Consider the following 23,157-nt stretch of genomic DNA (forward strand, 5'->3'; position numbering starts at 1 on the left):
TATATATTAGGGCTGTCAAACGATTAAAATTTTTAATCGAGTTAATTACAGCTTAAAAATGAATTAATCGTAATTAATCGCAATTCAAACCATCTCTAAAATATGCCATATTTTTCTTTTTTAAATTATTGTTGGAATGGAAAGATAAGACACAAGACGGATATATACACACAACATACTGTACATAAGTGCTGTATTTGTTTATTATAACAATAAATCCACAAATGGCATTATTAACATTCTTTCTGTTTAAGTGATCCACGGATAGTAAGACTTGTAGTTCATAAAAGATAAATGTTACAGTTACAAGTTATAGTAATTTTATATTAAAACTAGGGCTGTCAAAATTATCGCGTTAACGCGCGGTAATTAATTTTTTCAATTAATCACGTTAAAATATTTGACGCAATTAACGCACATGTCCCGCTCAGAAAGTATTCTGCCTTTTGGTAAGTTTTACAGCAAGGCTTTTTGTGCTGTCCAACAGCGAACTCTTGTGGTTGCTTTGCGACATGGTTTATTGTTTTCTTGCCAGTTCATTATGGCTGCATGACGTCTCGGGCTGATAATGTTGTGCTTATATGATCCTTGGACAAGATTTGTCCATAAGTATGGTCGTTGTAAAGAATGTACATATTATGTTAGTAAGCGAAATGTTATATTTTTTTGTATGAGACACTTTTTGTTTATGTTTAGTGAACCTGTATAGCGTGCTAAGCTAAAGTTGTTGCTAATGCAATGCTTGTGTACTTTTTTTTTTGTAGTTTACGACGGTCTAAAGAGGACAATGGTTTGAGGCCATTTTATTAATAAATCAGATGAAAAAGGAAGAAGTCTAATTATTAAGGTGTCGTTCACTAGCTGTCTAGCTTTGGAAAAAGTAGACGCTTCGGAGTGAGGACAGCATAGACAGATTTAAATGACAGTAGAGTGAAATGCCCACTACAGTCCTTAAGTACCGTATGTTGAATGTATATATATCCATCTTGTGTCTTATCTTTCCATTCCAACAATTTATTTTACAGAATATATATATAATTTACAGAAAAATATGGCATATTTTATAGATGGTTTGAATTGCGATTAATTGCGATTAATTACGATTAATTAATTTTTAAGCTGTAATTAACTCGATTAAAATTTTTAATCGTTTGACAGCCCTAATTAAAAACCCTCTACATATTTTCGTTTGAATAAAATTTGTACAATTTTAAATCAAAAGTAGAGATATTATCATAATAAGAAGAATAAAAATAACAATAATAAGAATTGAGTGACCGAACTCTGAGTAATGCCAGTTCATTTTGCATTGTTGTTTAGCTGTGTGAGAATAGGGCCTCATTACTACAGACTGAAGTGCTTTTCTTTTTGTGAACAGTATTTTTTTGGAGAGATAGCAATATCATTTTTGTTGTGCTTTCACTAAATGATACTTCTGTTTGTTGTGAAGGAGTTGCAGAAGCTTATGCCAATAAACGACGCAGCCCAAAGAACGCCTGGGTCCACTCGCCTTTATAACAGATATACTGTATCTCTGTGCATATCTTACCCAAAATACAACAAGAGACACATAATTGCCACTAAAAGAAAGCAACTTACCGAAATATGTGTGGAGCACAAAACAACAGCATAAACGTCTCACAACTACTAATTCTCCCACTATTAGAAGGAATACCATTAGTATGGAACGGCGCTGCGCTGCCCCCAAGTGGCCGGTGGCATTCTCTTCACTCTTAATGTCCATAAACTGCGTCATTGAAATCTGTTTGAGGCAATGCGAGAGCGGCTCATTCAGTGCATGCGTTAATTGCGTCAAATATTTTAACGTGATTAATTTAAAAAAATAATTACCGCCCGTTAACGCAATAATTTTGACAGCCCTAATATATATATATATATATATATATATATATATATGGTTGAAATGGAATGTTTTGATCACCGCCCAGCTACGAATCGCCAGTGTGGATGTACCCCGCCATACGCCTTAAATCGAAAGAAGCAGGAGAAAATAAGTTAATTTATGTGGCTCGCTGCTTTAGTTTCGAACTAAAAGACGTAAAGTATATATGTTCTTATCACTTCGTTGATCGGTCGTGGACAAAACTCTAACAATGTGTGCAGCCTGTGTTAATGTAAGGTGTACATTGATGCGGCAGAACACACATACATGGCTGAAAAAGCAGTTTCTGCTCTTGCACCCCTGTTTAAAATAAACTGCTGTTTTTAAAGCCAAAAGAACTGTTGTGTTTGATAGAACGATATGTCTATATGCTGCCATAGCAGATTCATGGCGCAAAGAGAGGTGAGACAGATAACCCAGAAAAAGAAGAAAAGATATGAGCGCCGGTACAGGAAATTGTAGTGTCAGATATGCGTGACTCTTATAGACTGAGTGATTATCATGCAACCCTGATCTGTACGTGTGCATTGCTTAAATCAGATCGACTTAATACGGCGTTATGTACATATTGGAAGTGTTTAGGAAGTAGAGACAAAGTGATTATCATGCAATCCTAATCTACGCATGTGCCTTGCTCAAACCAAAACAACTCAACTCAGCATTATATATGAACTAGAAGTGTTTAGAAAGTACAGACAAAATAATTATCATGCGACCCTAGTCTACATATGTGCCTTGCTCAAATTTACCTCATAACTATCGCTTCATTGTATTTTTTTTTTGTTTCTGTCGCATTTCTTCCGATATTTTAGATGATAAATAATCGGTCCAAACAAAGAAAAATTGGGAAAAAAAAGTTTAAAAAGGTAAATATATGAAAAAGAAAACCCCAACCACTCCTTGATGTCTGCGATTTCCCTTGTTATATGACCATGTTTCACCCATAAAATCCCCCAAAAATCCAGCTGTGGCCATTCACAGCTGTGTCTTGGCACTCAGTGATACATGCTACATGGAGTTTTTGGATCGAAACAAGACAAGCACGCGATAATATCTCGTTAAAGTCATGGCGTCTGTAATTCTGCTCTCGCGTGCTCTCACCTCCAGATAGGGTTTTGCTGTTTAAAAAACATTTAAGTTAAAAAAAATGCCCTCCTGTCCAAATTTTTTCTTCCCCCAGAAAATTGAGATTTTAAGCTTTCCAATGATGTATCACACATGCAGGACAATTTTGAAAGTTGGCTAACTTGGGTTGTCTCAGAGCGGAACTTCAAGTCACCTGAGTGTTTTCCGCCTTACGCCAGCCGGCCACGTGAGCGCAGTGCGTGAGTGACCAAAATGAGGCGAAATTACAAATAATATGACAGTTGGCGAATGCAGAAGTGCTGCAACGAATTTTGTTGTAACAAGGAAATACTACAAGGTATTTTTCACCTGGTTATAGTTAGAGTAATATGAGCTCGTCATCCATGGCCAATGTAAACACAAGTCGTATGTTCTTTTTTTATTGCAGATATCGATCACAATAAAACTTGAAGACAACATGATTCCATTGTTTTATTTATAAGAATTGGTGCATGTGCAAAACAGGTCTATAAATCACAATTTATAGTTATTAGAAAAACATGAACTGCATAACTGGAGCCTTCTGTCATTAAAGTCATCCGCAACTTCAGGCAGCATGTGTAAAAAGTAAAATGCACGTAGACTCGATATATGTCAATCAACGTACAGTATGTGTTTGCGGGCACATCAAGTTGCCTTCGCTTGCCTAACAGCGTTTTCCACCTGCAAACACACAAAAAAACTTTTAACACTTGCACGTACAGTATGTACAGTATTTAGGGTAAGAAGCTCGTGTTTGACTTGTAGTAGATGAGTGTTTTCCATTCCTTTATCGTTGGATAACTACGTTTAACGAAGTTAATGATGTCTCAGCTGTGACGTAAAACATATAATTTGGGGGTAGTTAAATTGAACATAATTGTACTATGCTACACAAACATTAGACATACTACGAGCCTAGTAGTTAGCATGTGTTGTCGCAACATAATCATAATTATAATAAATTATTTCGTCTCCTCCTCAATTTGTTCTTCAGAATTCTCTCTAGGGTCTGGATGCTAATTATAATACTGTGAGATTCCTCTAAAACAGGGGTGCCCAGTCCCGGTCCTCGAGAGCCCGTGTCCAGCTTGTTTTCCGTGTCTCCCTCCTTTAACACACCTGTATCACATGATCAGCTCATCAGCAAGCACTGCAGCAGCCTGATAACGATCCTGATTAGTTGATTCAGGTGTGTTAGAGGAGGGAGACGAGGAAAACAAGCTGGAGAGGGGCTCTCGAGGACCGGGACTGGGCACCCCTGCTCTAAAACGACTATAATTTGACGGTTGGTGACTCACTTCTATGATGTCTGTTGCCCCCTTCCAACCGTAGTGCGACACGGCACCTATACACAATGGTTGGGTGAATAAAACTACAATATCACACACATCTCTTACTTCATTTTGTCGTGAAAAAGTGTACGATACCTTCACAAGGTCACGGTCCTCACGGATAAGGTTGCCGTTGAGTGCAACGTCTATATCAGGGGTCACCAAACTACGGCCCGCCTCCACGTTTAATAATGAATTTTTTTTTTTTTTTAACTTTTGTTATTTATTTCCTGGCTTTTTCTGTGAAGAACCCAGAGAGGGTTATTATCTATTTAATTAATAGTGTTATTATTATTTTATTTCATATTATAATTATTTTCAGGGGTGTAACAGTACACTAAAATCTCAGTTCGGTACATACCTCGGTTTTGAGGTCACGGTTCGGTTCATTTTCGGTATAGAAAAAAACAAAATGCAAAATATAAATGTGCTCGTTGTTTATTACACACTTGCTGCACACTTGTGCTTTCAACAATAGGAACATTAGTCTATACAAAGCTAGAATTCTGCTCAAAAAGAGGCGGGTATTTAAAGATAATCCAACAACAATTTGCCTTTCACACCCCGCGTATTGGTCAGCTTTTTCTTTCTGAAAGAAGAAAAAAGAAGTCCTGTGTTAAAGAGAAAAGCAATCCCAATGACAAAGATTTTAACATGTCTTTTACAAATGAAATGCCTCAATGAATCATTTTTTCTTCTTCTTATGAACGGTTTTCAAAAGCTTTATTGGTGGATTTTCTCAAGTTAAAGTGCCACACAGAAATTCATAAATTTAATTGTGTAAGCAGGATCTGTCTATTACTATTTAATTACAGGTCTTTTAGCTCATTTCAATGTATTTTATTTCAATGGGCTATTATTTATTTTATTATGTGTTTATATTTTATAAATGTGATGTAGTATTCATTTATATTGTATATTTTATGTTGTTTAACTTTAGTTCCTATGTGAATATTAGTTCCTACTTGTTTTGTTGTGGTAGGAGTGTTTTGTATTGAACACGGGGCCCTGTTGGTTATTATTATTATAGCAGAGAAGACAGCAGTAAATCAGCAAAGACAAGTCAACTGTGCCCCGATCTACCACTCAAAAGATCTGATGGACTCAAAAAGTAGGTTACGCTTGCATATTAGTTTGAAAAATGGACCGGATCCACCGTATTATTACACGAGTGATTTCCGGTCTGCCCGATCCTAGCTAGTAGTATTGACGCAGGAGGGCCGCGTCTCGCGTCAAATAATAAACTCTGCCGTTCTTTTCGCGTGCGTCGCCTTGAGCCGCTTCTGGGACGCATCGAACACGCGGCCATTGCCATTTCACGCTACACAGAGTTATATGACATGAGTCACAAATGATCCCGGACCAGGTTATTGAAAGCCCTTGCGACTCCCTTTTGCGGAGGATGTCATGCATCCATTAACGGCGCCTTGCTGGTTCAGGAGCCTCCTCCTCTTCCTCAAATGTCAAAGCTAATGCCTGTAGCATTTTCTTAAACCAATTTAATACATACATTAAAATGCTAACGATGGACTACGTCAGCCTATTCCAAGAGAGTCTGGCTGCAGCCCGCCTCTCTCAGTACCCTGCGCCGCTCTTCTCAGTACCCATTAGTGTTGTATCGGTCACGAACGATTAGTTCTTTTTGAACGAATTGTTTGGGTGAACGAGACCGAACTAATCACCATCTGCACTGATTCGTTCTATGAAGTTGGTGGCGCTTGTTCGCTGCGTGGGAGGGCGTTGAGCAAGCGGCAGCGTCTTCTGACATCGCACACGACCAATCAGACGCCAGCCTCATCGCGGGCAGGGGAGGGAGCGGAAACAGAATCAAGGCGTCTGTCACTCATTTCCACGTGTGGCCAATAAGCAGCCAGCGTGCAGGCAGGGGGGAAAGACTGAGTTTTCTCACTTCCCGTTCAGTGATTCGGTCCTCCGGTTCCTGACCTAGCTTGCTGCTAACTTGACTTTCCAGTAATGACTATGCGGTGAACGAGTCATAAAATGAAAGGAAATGACTTTGTCACATATTTGTTAACGTGGAGCCTATCAAATGCTGCTCAAAAAGACAAAAACACCACACAAATCTAGCGAGCATGGTTTAGTGTTCTACTTTTCTCAACAGACTCGGGACTGTACCTATGACGATATACTATCAAATTTACAGTAATTTAAAACACGCGTAGCTACGAGGCAAGCAAAAGCTGAGCTGCGGTCGCGTGACGGCAGTAAAGCGGGCAGAGAACTGTCACTATATGGAGGCTTCATGGCAGCGATATGTACCTCATATGTGCACAGAAAAAAAAATATTTAGTATGATCACCATAATACTGATTTGCAATGAAACTGTATATACATGTCAATTTTTTCCGTTTTTTTTTTTTTTTTTTTTTCCGTGTCAGAGGGTGTCGGTTGGTTTGACAAATTATGTCAATCCGTCCATCATGTGCTACTCAAGCGCCCCAAAACAAAGCGCGCGGAGACGGGAGATGTCGCAATATGTCTACATTTTTCTTAACAGACTAATGAGAGTAGAAAGGCGACATCATAAAGAGCAAACAATTATTTCTCGTCAGCATTTGACGATCTGAGATGCGGGGACGACAGGGGAGCTGACCGGATTATTTTATTTATTAATACCAGTGCAAAAATTCAATACGATCATCTTAATAATAAAAAACAAAAATACAACAGAGCGAGAGGTAAATATGATGTGTTGGTCGTTCCATATTTAGGAATTAAACTTTCGATTTATTTTTATTTTCGTGACAGCAAGCATGCCGCGTTGGCTGGTAGAAGCAGCAGCATTGTATATGTGAGCAAGATCATGCTAAAGAAAGTCCGTGCGCCCCCGACCCCAAACCCCAACTTCCCCCTCAAAAGGAAAATGTTTAACCGTGTCCTAAATCGAAATGCAAGCACGAGCCATGACTTTGAGCCCATAGAACTAGGACAGACGACGCGGAAGTTCTCCCTCGCTTTTGGAGCAGCGGGAGGGAGACGAGGCTGTCTGTGAAAGCAGAATGATATCGCCTGTCACTCATTTCTGAAACTATGACGAGTGGTCAATGTGCAAGAGAGGGAGGGACCAAGCAATGTCACTTCCCGTTCAGTTATACTGCGAAGCGGTCTTTGGTGATTCGTTCGGCAACGTCACTTCCCGTTCACTAACCGAACGATTCATTTGGGCGGGGAGGGAGATGAGGGGGGCGAACGATTCGTTGAACGATTCGTTTGAACGAATCTTTTTACTGAACGAACCGGAATGGATTCGTTTACTCAAGTGAACGAGAGATCCCGTCACTAGTACCCATCCCGCAGACAGGAAGTGACGCAATATCGCAGCTCTCAGACCGGAAATGACAACATGAAGTAGCGCTCGAGCTCCGAGCTTCCGGTTTTATCGTAATAGTTAGCGTCCATTCGAACGTAAATACTAGTTTTCTTTTCGCACGTCTTTTATTTTCGGTTTCAGCATCACTCATTATTATTTAAATAATAATTTATTTCCATGCTCCTTAAATTGATTTGGTGAAATCGGGAGATTAACTCTTTAAGCGCGGTCAGTTTGTCAAAGCCTGCTGATTTTACCAAAATGAAAAACACGGTTACAGTACATCAAAATTAAAATACACACTATTGCAATAAAGGTTTAATTAGTGACTGAAAGATCGCCTGTGACCTATCACAGTGTGTACTTTAGTTTGTCAATTGTAAAATATACTCCAATTGAGAATTATTAGAAATTGCTGTCATCCTTACATTTTCATGAACGGACACATTAATATAGCTTCATTACAATTTAATGTATCAAAAACGTAATATTCTCTCAATGTTGCAACCAAACCAATTTTGTCTTTCATTTTGCTACTTAAATTCATTCATGTGGGTGAAGATCCTAATTAACTAATTCAGAAACTATATTAAACTTTCTGCTCCAGGAAAGGCACCTTTATTTCAAACAGAAATGACAAAATAGTTGTCATGTGTTAGTTGTTTTTTTCTTTTATCCCGGACAATAGTTGTAGGTTGTTTTAATTACCTGACATTTTTCGGCAAGCACTCCCGCCTTCATCACAGGTAATTAAAACTACCTACAACTAACATCTGGGATAAAAGAAAAAAAAAACAACTAATTTATAAGTGTAGAAAAATGAACTCAATACAACCAGTTCTAATGTGGTAAACTTTATTTTTTTAGTTTTATTTTTTTTTATTATTATTGAGAGAATACCAGATATTTTCTTTAGTCAACAATCTCCTCAAAAAAGGTAAATCCATCTTCCAGATGGTTGAAACAGAACTTGAATGGCTCCAAGACATTGTAGTTCATGCTCATCCTCTTCCATCTGCAGGATGCTTGGGAACTCCTACTGCATTGATCCCCCCCCCCAGCCCTGTCCGAGGCTTTTGTGCTGTCTTGCACAATCCTTTTAGCAAAACTGTTCATTGGAAAAGAGAAAGAAAAGACCTATTTGAATATTACATAAGTAAAATAAAAATGATGCTTTGTTAATTTTATACTTGATTTTTCTTTTCAGGCATTGCATTAAACTAGGTATATAAACAATCTTACCATTTTTTCCCGCCATATCTTTTTGGAGTGGGCCACCACTAACTTGAAGGAGCTGTGGTTGCACCTCTTCCTAAAAATAAATCAGTGAATAAAGGGGGGCATGTTCAAAAGTGCGTCAGAGTAATGGACACTAAAAAGTCTTTAAAAGCTGACCTCAGCAATTATATTCAAATTTCACCTCTGTAACTGATAGACTGGTGGCACTTAACCCTGCAGTAATGCTTTTGCCTCATCTGTCCATAGGGCAAACTCTTTCCTGTGGCTCACATAAGTTGAAAAAATACAAAAATAAGTATTCCACATTTTCCAACAAAGAATTAAGGTACTGTGCACCTACTTTCCTATGAATGCCATATCAACAGTTTCAAAGACTTACCATGCACCCAAGTTTGAAATTGTCCGCTAGCAATATACACCACCACTTCCTCAGAGTTGGCATATCAGTCTAACAAAAATTAAAAACAAGTGTAAATAAAGAATAACGACAAGGATATTTTGTAGCCCAATTTGAATGATTCGGTGAACTTCATTTTACAATGGTTAAACTCAAAGAGAGCATTCAGAACAGTGCAAAGAGCATACTACAAATGGATAAATGAATACAAATATCACAGAGGACAAAATTGGACAGTTAAACTCACCTACCATCAAAATGAAGATGCCACAGTCCTTCCCCTATGGCTGTCCCGGAAAACCCTAACGTAAGAATTTAACCGAGTCACTTCCTTCAAGTTTTGAATCAATGAATATACACACTTTTACAAATACCTCTATTTCACTTCCAATCCTCTCTTTCCATGTCCCCCTGTTGATTGACTGTCAACGTTTTCTGCAATTGAAAATATAGGTTCATATTAAATACAGTAGTTAAACAATTACAAACGTGTTTCCATGCATAAGAACACCAACCAGTCAGGTTTAAATGATTCATGCAAACAAAACAAGGGCGTAGGTTTGCATAGGGACGGTAGGGACATAACACGACCAACTTTTCAGGATGCTTAAGTTGTCCCCACCAACTTTTGAGCAACCTTATTTGCATTATATTCGTCCCTACCAATGTTGAGACCGGGCCAACGCCCTTGAAACAAAACATTCGCAATTTTAGAGTGGCATTTTAGAAATTTGCTTCAAATGATTGGATGAATCATCTGGAGTGCAATTCTGCTTTAACTGAAGGGGCAACATAAAAGGATCGACTGGAACATACCTTCAAAACCAAACAAGGCTATTCTGGATCATCATGGAAACGCCATGCCAATATGAATGGATACTGAATTTCATTAGAGATAACAATAGTTCCCTGATCTCATGATTGGATCTGGATCTTGGATCTTCCCACAAATAATTGGAATTTGGATCATTTAATTTGTTATGATTTGACTGTTCTTTGAAAATGAACCAATGCTCCTGTTAGGGCTCCTTGATTGCAGGCTGGAGACCAGACGGGCGAAGACGCCGACAGCTGCAAGCCATCGAAATCAGCCGCCTTACAAGCCAGCTCGTCGTTGCCGCTCGTCGCCAGACCAAACTTTCAGTAATCCCGTCAGTGAAGTCCAGCATTCAGGTATTTACCACATTAATTCTTACCCGGCTAATCAGACCTCTTGTTCCGTCTCAGGATTCCCCGTGCCTTCTCCCAGAATTGTACCGACGCCTGATTGATCTCCTTTCGACACCTGCCAGCTACACGCCAAGTGCACGTGCGGTGCTGCGACGTGCGCTCAAATAAACCTTTGAAAATCACCACAGCCACCCTTGTCTGCTTAGGGGGTCCACTTCCCAGCGCACCCTAACAGCTTGGTCTGGCCACATGGACTCCGCGGACATGAATGAGTTATGCTTCCTCGTCACCCCCCGCCGTTGACCGACACGCTCAAGCCCTCGAATATCTTTACCAAAAGGTAGGAGAAATTTCTGTGGCACTTCAGTCTCTCCAGGCGCAATTCACGCCGCTTCCCCTGCATCCGACGTCACCACCACGCCGAGACTTCGTCTCCCCACCGCCAACGCAACGGGAGCCACACGTGCCACCCCCAGCCCCCTACGATGGCGACTTGGGCTCTTGTCGTGCCTTTTTAGTGCAGTGCGGTCTCGTGTTCGACCAACAGCCACGTACATACGGCGGCGAGCGGGTCAAGATCGCTTACCTGATCGCGAGTCTTCGCGGCCCAGCTCTGGCCTGGGCCACAGCTGAGTGGGAGAAGGGCTCGGCGGCGTGCGCCTCATATGACTGCTTCACAGCCGAGATGCGCAAAATTTTCGACCACCCGGTCCATGGTAAGGAAGCCGCCAAACGTCTAATGTCCATCCGTCAGGGAGGACGCAGCGTCGCAGAGTTCTCCGTGGAGTTCCGCACGCTTGCAGCTGAGAGCCAATTCAACGACGCCGCGCTTCAAGAGGTCTTCACCGGCGCACTCAGCGAATCGCTCAAGGACGAGTTGGCTTCCAGGGACGAGCCAGGGAATCTCGATCAGCTCATCGATCGTTCGAGTCGAATCGACAGTCGACTTCGCGAAAGACGACGTCAACGCCGCGAGCCGCCGCCTTTCAAGTTTCACTGTCCCGCTGCCCAGAGTATGGCCCCTACTTCCGGGTATTCCCCACACACCATCGCCTCTACACTGCCCTCTGCTGAGAGCCCCGAGCCCATGCAGTTAGGGAGAGCCAGGCTCACTGAGGAGGAACGCACACGTAGGCTCGCTGCCCAGCTATGCATCTACTGTGGCAAAGCGGGGCACTTCCTCCGCCATTGTCCGGTGCGTCCGGGAAACGGGCAGGCTCACCAGTAGGTGAGGAAATACTGGTGAGTCATGCGTTTAACAATTCCTCAGCTCGGCTCCAGCTCCCCGCCACACTTACTTGGAAAGACCAGTCCTGCAGTGTGAAGGCTTTTGTTGATTCTGGTGCTGATGAAAGTTTTATTGATCGCAGGTTGGTGAAACAGCTGGGCGTCGGAACGCGCTCGTTACCTGTCCCGTTAAAGACCATCGCACTCAATGGACAGGTGCTGTTTAGTGTGGGGGAGCAAACCGACCCTGTCCACCTTCTTCTATCGGGTAACCACCAAGAGGTACTCAGTCTATTCGTAATCGATTGCCCTCACATGCCGCTGGTTCTTGGCCTACCCTGGCTCAAGACTCACAGCCCAGCGGTGGATTGGACCCACCCCAAGCTCACTGCATGGAGTGCCTTTTGCCATAAAAATTGTCTAAAATCTGCCCAACGGCTCCAGCCTATCCTGTCCAGAATCCAGACCAGCTAGACCTCTCATCAGTCCCTGAGTGCTACCATGACCTGAGCCTAGTCTTCAGTAAAGACCGAGCAGTGGCCCTGCCCCCCCACCGCCCTTATGACTGTGCCATAGACCTACTTCCTGGCGCCGCCCTGCCAAAGGAGCGCATTCATAAGATCTCTGAAGCTGAGAGGGAGGTGCTGCAGTCCTGTATCACAGAGTCCTTGGCCACAGGTATAATTCGTCCGTCCTCATCCCCGGTCGGCGCCGGCCTCTTCTTTGTGGGGAAGAAGGATGGCACATTGAGGCCCATCATTGATTTCCGTGGCCTCAACAAAATCACCATTAAGAACACGTACCCACTCCCTCTGATGGACTCGGCGTTCACACCCCTCCATGGCGCGCGTATCTTCACCAAGCTCGACCTACGCAGCGCTTATCATCTGGTCCGTGTCAGAGAGGGAGATGAGTGGAAGACCGCGTTTAACACTCCCCTGGGCCATTTTGAGTATCTCGTCATGCCTTTTGGACTCACTAATGCCCCCGCGGTTTTCCAGAACCTGGTCAATGACGTGCTGAGAGACATGATCAACAGGTTTGTTTTTGTTTATCTTGATGACATCCTGATTTTCTCTCCTAACCTCACAGAGCACGAGCAGCACGTACGCCAGGTGCTCCAAAGACTCCTGGAAAACCGTCTGTTTGTGAAGGCAGAAAAGTGCGAGTTCCACGTCCCAGAGACCAAATTCCCGGGCTACGTCATTGCCAAGGGCGAACTCCGCATGGACCCTGGTAAGCTAACCGCAGTGGTAGAGTGGCCACGGCCCACCGATCGGAAACAACTCCAACGTTTCCTCGGGTTCGCAAACTTTTATCGGCGGTTCATCAGGAATTACAGCAGGGTCGCAGCACCGCTAACAGCCCTCACATCGACCGCTTCACCATTTCGCTGAACTGACTCTGCTGACGCTGCCTTCAGGGACCTTAAGCGACGCTTTACATCAGCCCCCGTGCTGGCACATCCTGACCTTGCCTTACAGTTCATTGTGGAGGTGGATGCCTCTGAAGTGGGCGTGGGAGCAGTCTTGTCCCAACGACAGACTGGCGATGGCAAGGTGCACCCCTGTGCATTTTTCTCTCGCAGACTAACCCCCGCCGAGCAAAACTATAGCATTGGGGACCGCGAGTTGCTGGCTGTTAAACTTGCCCTGGAGGAGTGGCGACACCTGCTGGAGGGAGCTCGCCAGCCTTTCATCGTTTTGACTGATCACAAAAACCTGGAGTACCTCAAGGCCGCCCAGAGGCTCAATCCTCGCCAGGCCAGGTGGGCCATGTTTTTTGAACGTTTTAATTTCTCTCTCTCCTATATCCCAGGGGCACGTAATATCAAGCCAGATGCCCTATCCCGCCAGTTCCTGCCTAGTGAGACCAAGGTGGACCCAGCCCCCATTCTCCCTTCCACCTGTTTTCTTGCTGCAGTGGAATGGGAGGTGGAGTCCAAGGTTAAGGAAGCCCTTGGGGAGCACCCGGACCCCCGGCAGGGGTCTCAGGCTAATTTGTTTGTTCCCGCGTCAGTCCGGCAACAGGTGCTGGAGTGGGCCCACTCGTCTCGCCTGTTCTGCCACCCGGGTATCCGCAGGACCCTCGCTGTGTTGCGCCAACGGTTCTGGTGGGCCACAATGCCCGAGGACACACGGGCTTTTGTCACTGCTTGCCACGTTTGCGCCCGCAACAAGACCTCGACCAAACCAAGCTCTGGCCTGCTTCGCCCTCTTCCCATCCCTAGCCGTCCGTGGTCCCATATCGCCCTGGACTTTGTCTCCGGTCTCCCCTCTTCCCGAGGTAACACCGTAATACTCACTGTGGTTGATAGATTTTCCAAGGGGGCCCATTTCATCCCGCTTCGCAAACTCCCATCGGCGAAGGAGACCGGAGAGCTGCTGGTCCAGCATGTCTTCCGCCTGCATGGCATCCCGTCTGATATTGTGTCTGATAGGGGTCCCCAATTCACCTCGCAGGTATGGAAGGCTTTCTGCGCAGCTCTGGACGTTGGTGTGAGTCTCTCCTCAGGTTACCATCCTCAAACCAACGGCCAGTGTGAACGCACAAACCAACAGCTGGAGGCAGCACTTCGCTGTGTCGCACAGTCCTGTCCCAATTCCTGGAGTGACCACCTCTCCTGGGTCGAATATGCCCATAATACCCTGCCGAACGCCTCCTCAGGCATGTCCCCCTTCCTGTGCTCACTGGGCTACCAGCCCCCCTTGTTCCCATCCCAAGAGCAGGACATAGCGGTTCCCTCGGTGCAAAGGCACATCAACCGGTGCACCAAGGTTTGGAGGAGAGCACGCGCTGCGCTAATCCGCTCGTCCGAAAGTTCCCAGGCCCAGTCCAACCGTCGCCGTACACCAGCCCCTGTCTACTCTGTGGGGCAGAAGGTATGGCTCTCCTCAAAACACTTGCCACTAAGAGTTAATTCCAGGAAACTGGCCCCATGTTTTGTCGGCCCCTTTGAAGTAGAGAAGGTAGTGAATCCCTGCTCAGTCCGCCTCAAGCTCCCCAGGTCTCTACGTGTCCATCCCACCTTCCATGTTTCCCAGGTAAAGCCGGTCTCGTCATGCCCGTTGTCCCCTCCGGTGCAGACTCCCCCTCCTCCATTGTTAATTGACGGGCACCCGGCCTTCAAAGTGAGACGTCTCTTGGACGTCCGCCGTCGTGGCCGTGGGGTACAGTACCTCGTCGACTGGGAGGGCTATGGGCCTGAGGAACGAAGTTGGATCCCAGCCAGGCAGGTGTTGTGCAGGTCCCTGATACGTGACTTCCATCGCGCCCATCCCGATCGCGTGCCTCGGGCGCCTGGTGGCGCCCGTGGGGGTTGGGGGGTACTGTTAGGGCTCCTTGATTGCAGGCTGGAGACCAGACGGGCGAAGACGCCGACAGCTGCAAGCCATCGAAATCAGCCGCCTTTATAAGCCAGCTCGTCGTTGCCGCTCGTCACCAGACCAAACTTTCAGTAATCCCGTCAGTGAAGTCCAGCATTCAGGTATTTACCACATTAATTCTTACCCGGCTAATCAAACCTCTTGTTCCGTCCCAGGATTCCCCGTGCCTGCTCCCAGAATTGTACCGACGCCTGATTGATCTCCTTTCGACACCTGCCAGCTACACGCCAAGTGCACGTGCGGTGCTGCGACGTGCGCTCAAATAAACCTTTGAAAATCACCACAGCCACCCTTGTCTGCTTTGGGGTCCACTTCCCATCGCAACCTAACAGCTCCAAGTTGTAGTTCTTACTAATCAGCCTTACAGGCAAATGTATGTGTGGGTCACATCCTGTAGGCTTTCACCATGTTGCAACAACATAGGGGTCAACCACAAATATGGTCCTTCCCTGAAAAATACATAATCTATACACACGGACATATGTTATATAAATACAAACGTACGCAGACACCTACATGAGCCCATACAAGCATTCTGTAGGCTACATAGTTAAAATACCCTACACACGCCAAAAAATACTTTTTTATACCTTTGAATGAGCTACTTGTTAGACAAGTTATAAATATGCATTTCATATCTGCAAAAAAACAAACACAAAAAGTTACATTTTACTTAATTGTACATGTGACATTATGTTCTTTAGAGAAACTAAATCCTCAAAATTCACAGTTGATTCCATTTCATTGTTCAGGCCAACGTTCCAAAAGTCAGCACGTGTCAATCAAACTTTCTTTTTTTAGACAATCAACACCATTTCTGGCCTCTTTATATTCAAGATTTGCATAAGCTAATGAGAATGTTGATTGGTTAAATAAACAAAGAGTAAATAATCAATTATGTCCAATTGTTAACTAATATAAGGAATAATAAGCCTACCCAGATTTCCACTGAGCACAACATCTGTCTCAGAGATACAAACATACCAGCCGTTCCTGGGCAGGATGAGTTTGAACCGTCCATGAAGCTCGGCATGGTCTTATATTGTCACCATTGGTCCTGTCTGCACAGTGGGTTTTACAGTGTTCGATGTCTATCCAAAAAAAGTGTTCAGCACAGTCCAAAATCTAAAGTACATTACTACTTATGCTACTTACTTCCATTTGGATCTGTGTGACATCCCTGTATCTGCATGGGAAGACTACCATTTGGGGGTCGTGATTTAGTTTCTTCCCAATGGGGTGGTGATCAAGGAGCTAGTAAAAAAAAAAATAATAATAATAATGAAAAAATATATAGCTAAGCAGAGTAACAATATCAAGAAAAAATTACAACCTTGTCCTATTTGGATCATGTGACAACATTCAAACTACAAAGGACCAGACAAAACAAATGAAGGCAAAACAACAATACCATACAACAACAAAAACAGCGAGCTGCGAATTGCAGGCATGTACATAATGAAAAATAAGAGTGCAATATAATGAAAACTACACAAAGAAGTCTGTTCATTGTGAAAAAAAAAATGTAAAAAGCATTAGCAGCATTAGCCAATTCGCTGCTGAATTCATCAGTACGTATTAAACAATATAAGTAGAGCAAAGTCACATGCAGTTAGTAAAGGAAGACATTATTTAAATTACATTAAGAATACTAGATATAAGTACGGTCTTTTCAACTCAGAATAAACACTTCATACTTTCACCGCAAGTGTTGTTTAACTATTTAACATTTTTAAACATGCATACGCTTTTAAACACTTTTTTTCAGTGCGGCCACTTACCGTGTTTTCTTCGCGAGAGGTGAAATAACGTAACTTGTTTTCGTCGCATGGGTTGACGACATTTCCGGTCTGAGGGGACTGAGAGCTGCGGTATTGCGTCATTTCCTGTCTGCGGGATGGGTACTGAGAAGAGCGGCGCAGGGTACTGAGAGAGGCGGGCTGCAGCCAGACTCCTCTCAAAAACACTGTCTCATATTTAGGGCCAATACGGTATATCTTTTTATGGGACAACACTGACAAAATGACACTTTGTCACAATCAAAAGTAGTCTGTGTGCAGCTTATACAATGAGAGTTCATTTATTTCCCCCTCAAAAAAACTCAGAATATAGCCATTAATATCTAAACCCATGGCAACAAAAGTGAAAACACCTCTATGAAAAAACGTGCATCCCTAAATGTCCAAATTGAGTACTGCTTGTCATTTTCCCTCCGAAATGTCATGTAACTCGTTACAGGAGGGCTGTCAGCATTGCTGCAGAGATTGAAGAGGTGGGGAGTCAGCCTGTTAGTGCTCAGACCATACACCGCACTGTACATCAAATTGGTGTGCATGGCTGTCACCTCAGGAGGAACCCTCTTCTGAAGACCGTACACAAGAAAGCCCGCAAACAGTTTTCTGAAGACATGTCAACAAAACACATAGATTACTGGAACCATGTCCTATAGTCTGATGAGACGGGCGGGCTTTCTTGTGTACCGTCTTTAGAAGTTATTTTGAGGGGAAAAATAAATGAACTCTATTATATAAGCTGCACACAGACTACTGTTCATTGTGTCAAAGTGTAATTTTGTCAGTGTTGTCCCATGAGAAGATGTTTTTTTTCTTTACAGTTTAGTATTTCGGTAATTTTCTAATACAACAATACTGCACAACTTTCTAAAAATCCTGTATTTTTGCTCTACTGTGTCAAATAGTTCTGGAGATCTGGAAATTTTTGTGAGGTTTTAACACAGCATTCAATGTTAATTATCAGCATCACTGCGTATGTGGTGAAATTCTTTCATATTCCCATGCACTCCCCAAAAAAATAAACATGGTAATTATTGAAAAAGCTTATTTCATGTGGTTTCACACAACTGCTTCAAGTAAATATTAAGTTATGTAGTTAAATGAAAAATGCCTGAATGATTTAAGTAAGACTTAATAACCCAGATAGTAGACCGACATTGAATAAACGTTGAATTTCCATCAAAATCATCAGTATGGTTGACATCGAAATTCCTGACGTCAAGTGACGTTAAAACAAAGTTGTTCTATGGAATGGGTTGGGTTAACATCAATGTCCCCTCTAAGCTGCGCGTGTCCGCAATCGCGCACTGCTTGACCATACTCTGCGCACAAGAAAATCTATGCAGGGCACAAAATAAAATTAACATAAACATAAATATTTGGTTTGGATCAGACGCCGATATGGGCAAAAAAATGCGCATCGGTATCGGATCGGCCAACATGGAAAAATTCCTATCCAGACTTCCGATCCAGTTTTTTTTTTTAAAATCCAGATTTACCAGCGCACCGATTTACATAATCCATTCCAGTTTTTGCTTCGGTTTCCCTAAAATCCGGTCCGCATTTTAGCACACACCTTCAACACACTACATTTACATCACCGTCTCCCAATTTACTGAGAGAGTTTATTGGTAAAAATGTCAGCTGTGTGGGATCATTTCACCTTAAAGGACGACAAAGACGAAGAGGCAGAGTGCAACATATCCCACAATAAAGTCAAGCATGGTGGTAAAGCTGTAAGAAGTTTTAATACAACCAACATCCTCAAGCATTTAGCGAAATACCACCACAAACAATATAAGAAGTATGTTAAGAAAACTGAAGACAAAAAGAAAGGTCCTACGCAACTAACACTGGCAGAAACTTTTGCTATGCGTGACAAACTGACACTCGACAGTCCCGAAGCCCAGGGAATAACAAGAGTCATTGGCGAAGAATTCATTCTGGATGACAAGCCATTATCTCTCGTGGGTATGATGTTTGTGGTGCGTTAAAAGAGGTGCTCACCTAAAGGATTGCATTTATTTGAATGTTATGTAGAATATTTTTTTAAAATTTATTTTAACTCAACAATATAGTTATGTTCCAATTTGCTGTTTAAAAAAATAAAAATTCTGTTCAATAGAAAAAAAGTATTTAAAAAAAAATTCCAAGCAGGTATGTCAAAGTAACACATTTTAAAGCTTTAATTGCAATACAGTGAAACCGTGATATTTTGAATTAAGGCACATGCCTAGTTTGCACGCGTTTGCTCTTTAATTTAAATTTTACATTTAATTGTTAATAATCATCCCAATATGTGATATCATTAATCGCTTTACATACGCATTTTTAAACAGGCACTTTTGCAGCGAACGCTTTACTACGACTCTCAAGAACGACCGGCATACTTTTAAACAGGCATTTACAGGAGAGCACGGCTCTGGGAGAGCATTTAAACTCTTCGCCCAATCATATAGCGAGAATAACGGAACGTCACTGTCAAGGGCAGGCCTCTGAGCAGATCATGCAACCCGTGGGGGTTGGGTACCTGCGCCTGTGTTCTGTCAAAATTTGCTCCCTTATAAAATTTTGCTCCCAACACTTTTGTGGCCGTGAAAAAGCTTTTGTTATGTACTTCCTTAATCTAAGTACATGTAAGGCCGAGACTTGAATGGAAAACACTTCTTTATTCAGCGTGCTTCTCAGCATATGTGTCACCGACACATCACAGAGATTCCTTTTATACTGTAATATCACACCCACAGGAAGTGCACACTATGGCAACAGCAGTGTGACATCAATATGTCACATCTCCTCCCTTCTACATGTCCTTCCATGATCAAACTTAAGTAAAATATTCCTTTCTTTAAAGAAGGTTTGCAGTGTTTGCTTTGGAATCGCTACATTCGCGGCCATTTCAACTGACCAGCTGCATCACCGTGTGGTACGGCACCTCCACCGTGGCCTGCCACAAGACCCTGCAGCGCATCGTGAGAGCAGCTGAGAAGGTCATCGGTGCCCCCCTCACGCCCCTCCTAGACATATACAACTCCCGCCTCATCCACAAAGCCACCAGCATCGCGGGTGACCCCACCCACCCATCCCACAGCCTCTTCAGCTTGCTGCCGTCGGGGAGAAGACTGCGGAGTCTCTGGGCCAGAACCAGCAGGCTCAAGGACAGCTTCTTCCACCAGGCTGTCAGGCCTCTGAATTCTCTCCCTGCACTACACCTTCCCATCCCTCTACCTTCTGCCAAATAAGGTAACCCCCCTTCTATCATTCCCTGCTGCCCAATGCACTACCCCACTTTAATATTCACTCAGGACTGTTATAATCAGCTGCTATTCCTTCCACTCCTGGAAATGCACTACCTACCTCACTTCAAGTCACTTTTGTACATATCTTTTGCGCCATAATACATTTTTATATTATATTTATTTTTGTTTGTACAGAGTCCAGCAGGGCCGCTCCTGACCAATTTGGTGCCCTAGGCAATACATTTGTTGGCGCCCAGTTTCACCACATATATTTAAACTCTCACACTGAAAAAGCACATTATCTCTTTGTAATTTATTATATAAAAAAAGACAACGAACAAGTGCATAAATTAAAAGAAAAATGCTGTAATAACTATTCAAAAGCACCAATAAAAACACTTCAAAAACAAATGCGTTAAATAAATTTCAATTGTTATTACAATATGATTACACCCGCCCACACAAACCTATATAAAGACACAAAGAACACTTTAAAATGAAGCTTTTTTTCCACCTTGACCTATAACCTTACTCACCTTGTCTTAACTGATGCAAAAGCATCTATTGCACTTTCATATGACAGTTGTTTTGGAAGGTGCACTTCTTTCCTGGACTTGGTGGGCTTGGACTTAGTGCTGATGTGGATAAGTTCGCTGTAAAAGATGGCCCAGGATATACAGAGGAAGGAGGAAAATATTTCGGAGGAGCATCTACAAAGAGAAGAAAGTGGAATGTTACATTATATTAGTCAAATAACTGTTGATTGTGAAACCAGCATGACATAACCATAGCAGCGCCTAAATTCTTGCAGCCTACTGTACTTGTCTATTGGATCGGGCCAGTATCTTTCATGGGCGTAGTTAAAAGAAAATAAATTCTTGAAGCACGGCAACTACACATGACTATCCAATAATAATGAATTAAATAATATACGATAGCAAAAAAAATAATAAATTGAATATGGTTTTACATGAACGTGATCGCCGTTTTAAAGAATTAATGACACATTTGATAACAAATGTTTGCATTTAAATCCGTGGCACTTTTCGTCCCCCATACCATAGAACTTTGAAATTATTAATTCCATATTTAATGGTGTATTTATTTAATTAACCTTGGCACTTTTAGGCAAGGCAAATTTATTTGAAAAGCACAATTTAACACAATGTAAAAGTGGTTCACATCACATGAAAATAAGCAAGACAATTTTAGTCTCCCATACACTTTGTCCAAATTTTTCTAAAATTGGAGGGGGAGTAAATTTAACTGAAACTAATAGAGGAAGTTGGACATTCGGGCATTTAATCACGTCACCAGCCACAACAAAGCGTCGCCATATTGACAATGGGGCAAAAGACGAGTCACAAGCAGTTGCTCTCTCGTGCATTGTAATACAAACGTGTTTAAACGTTTATTTTATATGCGGTCTTTTTTCCGTCGGAATGACTAAAAGTTGCTGTGTTGCGGGTTTTCACACAAGGAAGAGTTCTGAGCCGCATTTGAAGTTTTTCATTCTTCCACGTGAGAAGAAAAGGAGAAACAAATGGCTGACAGCAATTGATCGAGGAACAGTAACGGTTCCGTGGACTATTTTCGCCTGTGGGAACCTAAATCCAAGCACATTTACGTTTGCAGCCGACATTTTATTACTGGTGAGTAAACTTAAATTTTTGCCCCAATTAGCTGCTAGGATTCAATAGACGAGGCAGTGGTTATTATTACCGGAACCGGCAACTCGCAAAGCGTTATTTTTCTTTTGCCATGAACTCCTCTGATTAGTCAATCGGTATATTATTGGCCTGGTGGGAATTGGTTATTTTGCCGTGACATGCTCACGGCGAAATATCGCTTGGAGGCGAATTACCGGTTACAGCAGAAATAATCACTTCGTATATAGTACCAATTTTCTCAGTTCCACACAGTACATATTCCACATAAATGATAAAGGTCAACTTACTGGGTGACTTTATGAGGTAGTTGTAGATGTTTCCGAACTCCACTGCAGGCCATTCCTTTGTTTATCCAGCTATCAGCTGCGACTTTGTATCGGCAGCTTTGTAAGCCAATAAACTCTAATTTTAAATTGCATCTCCTCCTCGCGTCTGTCAGCAGTGACTCGTGATAATAGTAAGCCACGTTTAAGACGTTTTTAGGAAAAAAGACGCAAAATACACCTGAAATGTTTGAATTTTAGACGTTTGTCTATGGAATGTTTTACCTGTGCGTTCCCCCTTCACAAAATGGCGACACGTTGCTAAGCGAGGTGACGTCATTGTAACATCACGCCGACTTCCTCCATCCACTGCTGGCTGAATACTGAAAATATTTCTATAACAACTGCCTGGCTATTGATTCAGTATATTGTAATTTTGCTTTAGCACTAAGTCATATACAGTGGGGAGAACAAGTATTTGATACACTGCCGATTTTGCTGGTTTTCCGACTTGCAAAGCATGTAGAGGTCTGTAATTTGTATCATAAGTTCTCTTCAACTGTGAGGGACGGAATCTAATAAAAAAAAAAACAGAAAATCACGTTGTATGGTTTTTAAATAATAAATTTGCATTTAATTGCATGAAATAAGTATTTGATACATCACAAAAATCCAACTTAATATTTGGTACAGAAACCTTTGTTTGCTATTACAGATACCATACGTTTCCTGTAGTCCTTGACAAGGTTTGCACACACTGCAGCAGGGATTTTGGCCCACTCCTCCATGCAGATCTTCTCCAGAGCCTTCAGGTTTCGGGGCTGCTGCCGGGCAACACGAACTTTCAGCTCCCTCCATAAATTTTCTATCGGGTTCAGATCTGGTGACTGGCTAGGCCATTCCAGGACCTTAAGATGCTTCTTACGGAGCCACTCTTTAGTTGCCTTGGCTGTGTGCTTTGGGTCGTTGTCATGCTGGAAGACCCAGCCACGACCCATCTTCAGGGCTCTCACTGAAAGAAGGAGGTTGTCAGCCAAGATCTGGCGATACATAGCCCCATCCATCCTCCCTTCAATACGGTGCAGTCGTCCTGCACCCTTG

The 23,157-nt window shown here is 42.8% G+C and overlaps 2 long non-coding RNA genes across 2 annotated transcripts; both read right to left on the reverse strand.

The window, feature by feature from the left end:
* Nucleotides 1-8,527: 8,527 nt before the first annotated feature.
* Nucleotides 8,528-10,179, reverse strand: LOC130917042 (uncharacterized). The gene is made up of 6 exons (XR_009063411.1): nt 9,683-10,179; nt 9,560-9,610; nt 9,291-9,359; nt 9,068-9,176; nt 8,915-8,984; nt 8,528-8,780 (listed from the first exon to the last, which is right to left on the reverse strand). It is a non-coding gene; the product is annotated as an uncharacterized LOC130917042 (long non-coding RNA).
* A 5,325-nt stretch (nt 10,180-15,504) lies between these two features.
* On the reverse strand, nt 15,505-16,603 carry LOC130917041 (uncharacterized). Its single transcript, XR_009063410.1, has 4 exons — nt 16,425-16,603; nt 16,247-16,345; nt 16,076-16,182; nt 15,505-15,729 (listed from the first exon to the last, which is right to left on the reverse strand). It is a non-coding gene; the product is annotated as an uncharacterized LOC130917041 (long non-coding RNA).
* Between the last annotated feature and the right edge of the window lie 6,554 nt (nt 16,604-23,157).

This window comes from Corythoichthys intestinalis, chromosome 6, assembly GCF_030265065.1.
Source record: "Corythoichthys intestinalis isolate RoL2023-P3 chromosome 6, ASM3026506v1, whole genome shotgun sequence".
NCBI lineage: Eukaryota > Metazoa > Chordata > Actinopteri > Syngnathiformes > Syngnathidae > Corythoichthys > Corythoichthys intestinalis.